Source organism: Jatropha curcas, chromosome 1 (assembly GCF_041381405.1).
Source record: "Jatropha curcas cultivar XTBG-Jc1 chromosome 1, XTBG_Jcur_1.0, whole genome shotgun sequence".
NCBI classification, from domain to species: Eukaryota; Viridiplantae; Streptophyta; class Magnoliopsida; order Malpighiales; family Euphorbiaceae; genus Jatropha; species Jatropha curcas.
In genome coordinates, this window is record NC_143151.1 from 12331691 (window position 1) to 12340013 (window position 8323).

An 8323-nucleotide genomic window follows, 5' to 3' on the forward strand; every position below is an offset into this window, starting at 1 on the left:
TATTTGAAAATTTTAATATGTCATATGTAATATATTAACACTTTAAGTTCATATAAGAATTTAATCTCTTTAATCATGGTATATTATTCAAGACTTCTATTTCAACAAGCAAAATACAAACAAATCAACATGTAGAGACTAAAACATTGAACTAAGGCAAAGAAGTTGACTTTTTTAATTGTCACAATTTTTTTTTTAAACATAATAAAAATAATGAAATGTAAGTCTCCCCCACACTTAAAAGCCACAATGTCCTCATTGTGTGAGGTTTAAAATGCAAATAAAACATACGACACATGCATAAACACACAAACAAATACTAAAAATAGAAAGAAAAACTTAAAGGGAAACAGAAAAACCTTAGGCCTCCGGAGAACCTGGAGGCGATGGAGTGAACTCGATGTTTTGATGGTGGAAATATTTCATCCACTTCCGTTCCATCTGCTCGTGGTTTTTCTGAATTGTATGCAGTTTTTGTCCCATGTCAAGAACAGTAACTTGCAAGGTTTCCTGCGATTGCTGTAAAGCTTCCACTTTACTCAACACTTGTTTCCATCCGGCTACTTCATCTTCTTCTTCTTCCACATGAGAAGATGAGGTGACCGGTGCTTTGCCCTTCCGCTGTCTTTGTGTTTGTGCATCAGAGGTTCCTTCATTACGATCGCTTTGCCCGACTCTTGTTTCCCATGGCTTCCAACGATAAAGAACTGTGCTACCAGTTTTTACTTCTTCAACCAAACCTGTCTTTTTCAAGAATGTGCCATCCATATACCTAAAAGTGTCTGTTGGTTGGGGTTGATAAGGTGGAATGGGCATTCGAGCAACATATGCCAAGATAGGCGCCAAACTACCCACTCCTAAAGTAACTTTGCCTTGATGACGAGAGGCGTTGTATATTGTATCGAGTATTATTCCTGCAACGTCCACTTGTTTTCCTTGTAAAATACAGTCCAAAATAAACAAGTCTCTTGTTTGGACTTTGGATGCTTCCACCCGTCCAAACAAGGCATAACACAAATACTTCTGCAGATATAAAATACTCTCATCTTTTATCCATTTATTTCCAGAATTTCGTGGGGTAAAAGTTGATTGCCCTGTTAGTTTTTCCCAAACGGAAGATGCATTCCATCTTTTAGGTTTAGGAGCACATCAACTTATGGGAATCCTAACCATTCATGCAATTTATCATATCCCACAGTTAATTCTTCTCCATCCACTCTAAATGTGATGGCCATTTCATTATCATCCACCCAATCAATAGTAGTTAGTAACTCTAAACTTAATTTAGCATTTTCAGGAATTTGTAATTGACTAAATATTTCAAAATTTAGAGTTTTCAAATACTCCTGTACTTTCTCTAAAATACCAGTATTTTGTAAAAAGGTTGGGTCAAGAAGATACATACCTGTGAAAGTGCACTTGGCTAGGCGTGTGTAGCGTTCTCCTTCCGCTATAGTATATATGGGGAAAGGAGCCTTAGTATCTGGTGGCCAAATCCTTTCGTGCTGGTGCAGAGGAGGAAGATCCTTCCTTGTTCTTCCTAGCCTTTTGCTTAAATGGCATGGTGTGAGTGTGGATGGAGTTATTTGTTGCTCAAGATATGTAGAAAAGAGGGTTGCTGGGAATTGATTTTGCTAGTGACAGAGTTTGGGGGTTTGTAAAGAAGGGACTTGAATTTCTTATATAGATGAATTTTGGGAAGGATAGGGTTGAGTAGTTAATGGGGAAGTTGAAAAGGAAGAGTTTTGATTGGATTTGAAAGGTTACTTACAGTTTTTCGCAGGTTTGAATGCCTTGGGAAGGAGAAGAATTGATTGGAATGTGAGAGGGCAGTTGAGAATTTCTGACCGTTAGGAAGTTGCGCCAAAAATTTATGGAATCGCGCCAGGAATTTTTCTGGAGTCGCGATTGTGTCGGAAAATTCACGCTCGCGAATGGTTCTCGCCTTGCCTCTGTCCTCTTTTGTGCCCTAATCGCGCTCGCGCTTGGTATTATTGCGATCGTGAGAGGGTATCTCCGTGCTTCTAACTTATTTTGCAAAAACTCGCGCTCGCGCAGATATTTGTTGCGATCGCGAATGGGGATCTTGAAGCTTCTGACTTCCCGTGTGGAGAATTTGCGCTCGCGCAGATAGATGTTGCGATCGCGAGTTTTGTAAAAAAAGTTTCTGTCTCTTTTTTGCAATGTTCGCGCTCGCGCTTTCTTTCTTCACGCTCGCGAGTTTGGCTTACTGCAAAAATAGAATTCTCTGCACACTTGATTTTTAATGGGTTTCCTTTTCTTTCTTTTTTTTTTTTTTTTTTTTTTTATAAAAACAAATAATCAAATAATACATTATAATAAACAAAGTATATTAAGTAGTTATTGAAATTATACATACTTATGTAATTGATTTAAAATGTTACCTGTGGTGGATCCTCAATCCTATTACCCAAATAAAGCTTACACCGTTGTCCATTGACCATAAATGTGGATCCATTAGATAGATTCTTCAATTCTAATGCTCCATGTTCTGCAACTTTGATTACCTCAAATGGTCCACTCCATCTGGACTTCAGTTTTCCAGGAAATAGGCGTAGTCTTGAATTGAACAATAACACTTGGTCTCCTTCCTTAAATGATTTGATTCGAATTTGATTATCATGCCATTTCTTAGTTCTTTCCTTATATAACTTGGCATTTTCATATGCTAATAATCTGATCTCATCAAGTTCATTCAACTGAAGTTTCCTTTTGTAACCAGCCTTGCTTGAATCAAAATTCAAAGACTTTATTGCCCAATATGCTTTGTATACTCCAATTCTAGGGGTAGGTGACATGCCTTACCATAGATTAAACGATATGGAGACATCCCAATTGGTGTCTTAAATGCCGTTCTATACGCCCAAAGTGCATCATCGAGTTTAAGTGACCAATCCTTACGTGATGAATTGACCAGTTTTTTCCAAAATCCACTTAAGCTCGCGGTTGGAGATTTCCACTTGACCAGCTAGTTTGTGGATGATACTGGAGTAGATACCTTGTGATGTACTCCATATTTCCTCAAAAGACTTTCAAATGATCTATTTAAAAAGTGCGTACCTCCATCACTTATGATTGCTCTGGGAACCCCAAATCTGGTAAATAATGCTTTTAAGAATTTTACCACTGTATTGGCGTTGTTTGTGACACAAGCTTGTGCTTCCACCCACTTGGAAACGTAGTCAACAGCTACTAAGATATAACTTTTACCTTGTGAAATAGGGAATGGTCCCATGAAGTCGATTCCCCATACATCGAATATCTCTACCTCGAGTATGTTGGATAAAGGCATTTCATCTTTTCGACTTATGTTGCCAACCCGTTGACACCTGTCACAATGAGACACAAATATACGAGCATCGTGAAATAGAGTGGGCCAATAAAAACCACTTTCCAAAACCTTTGAAGCAGTTCTATTTGCTCCATGATGCCCTCCATATGGACTAGAGTGACAATGCATAAGTATATCTTGTATTTCAGTTTCCCCTACACACCTTCTAATCATACCGTCCATACATATCTTGAACAAGAATGGTTCGTCCCATAAGAAATTTTTAGCATCTGCATAGAACTTCTTCTTTTGTGCATAAGTCATATCTGGAGGTATGATGTTAGAAGCTAGAAAATTTGCAATGTCAGCATACCAAGGTGTGTGAACATGTTGTACTAACATCAAATTCTCATCTGGAAAACTTTCATTTATAATTGTAGTTTCTCCTATTGGTCCTTCTTCATTTTCCAGACGTGATAAATGATCAGCAACTAAATTTTCAGAACCCTTTTTATCTCTAATTTCAATGTCAAATTCTTGTAATAATAATACCCATCGAAGACGTGGTTTTGCATCTTTTTTAGCAAACAGGTATTTCAATGCAGAATGATCAGTATAGACTATGACTTTGGCTCCTAAAAAGTATGATCTGAATTTATCACATGCATATACTACAGCCAACATTTCCTTCTCAGTAGTTGTATAGTTTATTTGAGTACTAGTTAGAACATGGCTAGCATAGTATATCACATGCAACTTTTTCTCATGTCTTTGGCCTAATACACAACCAACAGCAACATCACTAGCATCACACATTATTTCAAATGGTAATCCCCAATTGGGTTTTGCTATAATAGGTGCACTTACTAATGCATTCTTTAAAGTATTAAAAGCTTCCAAACATTCTGGAGAAAAATCAAAAGATGCATCTTTAACAAGTAAGTTAGTTAGAGGCTTAGCAATGATAGAAAAATTTTTTATAAATCTTTTATAAAATCCTGCATGGCCTAGAAAAGATCTTATACCTTTAACCATAGTGGGAGGAGGTAACTTTTCTATGGCTTCTATCTTTGCCCTATCTGTCTGGATTCCTTCCTTACTTATTTTGTGCCCTAAAACAATGCCCTCATCAACCATAAAGTGGCATTTCTCCCAATTCAAAACCAAGTTAGCACTTTCACATCTTGATAATACAAGATCTAGATTTTTTAAACAACCTTCAAATGAATCACCATACACAAAAAAGTCATCCATAAAGACATCCATAATTTCTTCTATGTAATCATTAAAAATCGCGGTCATGCAACGTTGAAATGTTGCAGGTGCATTGTATAATCCAAAAGGCATGCGCCTATATGCAAATGTACCAAATGGACAAGTAAATGTGGTCTTTTCTTGGTCATTCGGAAAGATATAAATCTGAAAATATCCCGAATATCCATCGAGAAAACAATAGAAAGCATGACCAGCAATTCTTTCTAACATTTGATCTATGAATGGTAACGGAAAATGATCTTTTCTTGTGGCTGAATTAAGTTTTCTATAATCAATACATACCCTCCAACCTGTAGTGGTCCTAGTAGGAATTAGTTCACCATCTTCATTTTTTACTACAGTCATTCCTGCCTTTTTAGGCACACATTGGATTGGACTAACCCATTGGCTATCCGAAATTGGGTATATTATTCCTGCATCTAGCAATTTGATAATTTCTTTCTTCACTACTTCTTTCATATTAGGATTAAGTCTCCTTTGTCTTTCTTCCTTAGGTATATGTCCATCCTCAAGATTGATATAATGCATGACTCGATTTGGACTTATCCCCTTAACATCAGAAATTTGCCATCCTATACTCTTAATCCTATTTCTAACAATTTTTAACAAGTCATTTTCTTGATCTATAGTTAATTTGTTAGAAATAATTATAGGAAGAGTGTGATCTTTACCTAAGAAAGCATATCGTAGATGATTCGGTAACTCTTTAAGATCTATTGTTGGTGGAACTTCAATTGATGGTGGTAAAGGTTCATGCTCCCTAAGTAACATTTCAGGTCTTAAATTTATAAACTCCTCTTCTTTATTATTGACATTTTCTTCCTCAAAATTTTCCTTATCTTCCAAAGTAAACATTTCTTGTATGCAGACATCAACTACATCAATTCTCATGCAATTTCCCTCATCCATAGGATATTTCATAGCTTTATCTATATGAAATTCAATGACATCATCACCTATCCTAAGGACTAATTTTCCTTCTGAAACATCAATTAATGCCCTCCCTGTGTTCATAAATGGTCTTCCTAAAATAAGAGGACAATTTTCATCATAAACAAAGTCAAGTATGACGAAATCAGTTGGAAAAATAAATTTGTCAACCTTAACAAGCACATCCTCAATGATACCATAAGGTCTTTTAATAGTTTGGTCAGCAAGTTGTAAAACCATATTAATTCTTTTAACTTCATCCTCTAATCCCAATTTCTTAAAGAGAGATAATGGCATCAAATTAATACTTGCTCCTAAATCACACAGGCATCTAGGAAAATCTACTTTACCTAATTTGCATGGTATAGTGAAACTCCCTGGATCTTTGAGTTTAGTAGGTAACTTACTTGAGATTATGGAACTGCAATCCTCAGTTAGAGTGACTGTCGACACATCTTCCCAACTACATTTCTTTGAGATCAATTCTTTAAGGAACTTACCGTAATTTGGAATTTGTGTGATAGCTTCCATAAGTGACATGTTGATATGCAAATTTTTCAGTTTATCAATAAAATTTAAGAACTGCTTATCTTGCTCCTGCTTCTTGAGCCTTTGCGGAAAAGGTGGCCTAGATTGATAAATTTTAATGTTGTCCTTCTCCGTGTCCTTTCCTTTTTCTTGTCCTCTTGATCCTGCACTATTTACTTCACTGCTTGGTTCACCAACCGGCTCCACAGTTACATTATTCAAAATATTAGCATCAATACCCGAAGGAACTATTTTATCTACTATTTTTCCACTTCGTAAGGCAATGGCACTCACATTCTCCCTAGGATTCTTTTCTGTATTACTAGGAAGATTTCCCACTTCACGTGAGGAAATAGCACTTGCAAGTTGCCCTACTTGTACCTCCAAGTTATGTATAGATGATGAATGATTTTTGAATAACTTATCAAACTTTGATTCTAACCATTTAAAGCTATCATCCTGACTACTCATCTTTTGGTTAAATCCCTCCAGAAATTTATCAATTTTATTAGTCAATTGTCCCAGTCTATCTTGATATTGACTACCCTGATTGCCTCTATCCTGATTGCCTCTATCCTGATTATCATGATTTCTCCAAAAAGAGTTATGATAATTACGATTTTCAGCATTATAAGTATTTGAATATGGACCACGAACTTGTCCTTGGACATAATTCACTTGTTCCTCCATAACCGGATGCTTATAATTACATTCATTTGACACATGCCCATTTTGACCGCAATTGTCACAAATAAGAGATGTTGATTTACTTATGTTTAAGTTATCAATTTTATAAGACAAAGCAGAAATCTGTGCTTGCATCATAGTTAAGGGGTCTAATTCATGCACTTTCTTTGCCGAATTTTTTGAAGAAGAAGAAGACTCAGTTGGCCATATGCTATTATTGTTGGCCATTTCTTCTAGTAACTCAATTGCATCATTAGTAGTCTTCTTCATTAATGATCCTCCTGCCATAGCATCTATAGTTCCTCTTGTAGATGGTGTTACCCCATTGTAGAAGGTTTGAATCAATATATTTTGGGGAAGGCCATGGTGTGGGCAAACTCGTTGGAGCTCTTTGTAGCAATCCCATGCCTCATATAAGGATTCATTTTCATGTTGGGTAAATGAGGTTATTTCTTTGATAAGCTTAGCGGTTTTTGCTGGTGGGAAATATTTAGACAGGAAGGCTTGGGCTAATTCTTCCCACGTAGTGATAGAGTTTGGTGGTAATGAATTTAACCAAGCTTTTGCCTTGTCTTTCAATGTGAAAGGAAATAGACGTAACTTAATAGCATCTGCTGGTACTGAATTCATCTTGAATGTATCACAGATCTCAAGAAAACTGGCTATATGTGAATTAGGATCCTCATTTGACAATCCGTAGAACTGAACACTATTTTGAAGCATTTGTAATAAAGCAGGTTTAATCTCAAACTGGTTAGCATTCACCGGTGGACGTACTACTCCCTTTTGTGAACCATTTAAACTTGGAGTAACAAAGTCCATCAACCTCTGTGGCGGATTTCCATCACCCATGATTCTTGAAGTTCTTCTTTTCTTTTTCTTTTTTCGTTGTGAAAGAAATTGTTCAATCTCAGGTTGATAATCCTCCAATTCACTGTTTGAAGATCTGGTGCTTGGCATATGAGGTGTGTAAATTATGTGTTTCTGCAAAATTTTGAATCAATTATAAGTAAGTATATTAATTAAAACAAGCTGTAAATCATATATAAGAATATTTCGTTAAATGACAGAACACCGCTCCCCGGCAACGGCGCCAAAAACTTGTTGCGTCTCTTTTGAGTTCCCGCAAGTATACGGATTGCAACGTAATAATAAAAGATCGATCCCACGAGGAACGGGTTGAGTACACTTGCTACTTTATTCTTACTGAAATGTTTACAGGAATACAAATATAAAATAGTTCTAAGGAATTTCTTAGTTATTCTAGATCTAATGATTATTCAACTTCAGAGAATAATGTGCATTAAAATACTTAGAATAATTAATCATAAAGACAAATGTGTAGTAAAATACTTAGACTAATTAATTGTACACAGGATTTTCCTATCTATGCAAAAGCTTGTAATATTCAATAAAGAATCTCTTAATTACATATGGTATAATATAATTCAACTTCTCAGTATAGAATTATACTATCTATTATATGTATTTCTACATATAATAAAATCCCTATCTTGTTAAATATTAAACCTAATTCTTATTCTTTGATTATTTCAATAAGACAGATTTAATTTCAACAGAAATAAGTAAAATATGCATATGTAAATTCAA

The 8323-nt window shown here is 35.6% G+C and overlaps 1 non-coding gene across 1 annotated transcript; it reads left to right on the plus strand.

Moving 5' to 3' along the window:
• The first annotated feature begins 7070 nt into the window (after positions 1-7070).
• LOC149499022 (small nucleolar RNA R71) lies at positions 7071-7177 on the plus strand. The gene has a single exon (XR_016319020.1). It is a non-coding gene; the product is annotated as a small nucleolar RNA R71 (small nucleolar RNA).
• Positions 7178-8323: the final 1146 nt, after the last annotated feature.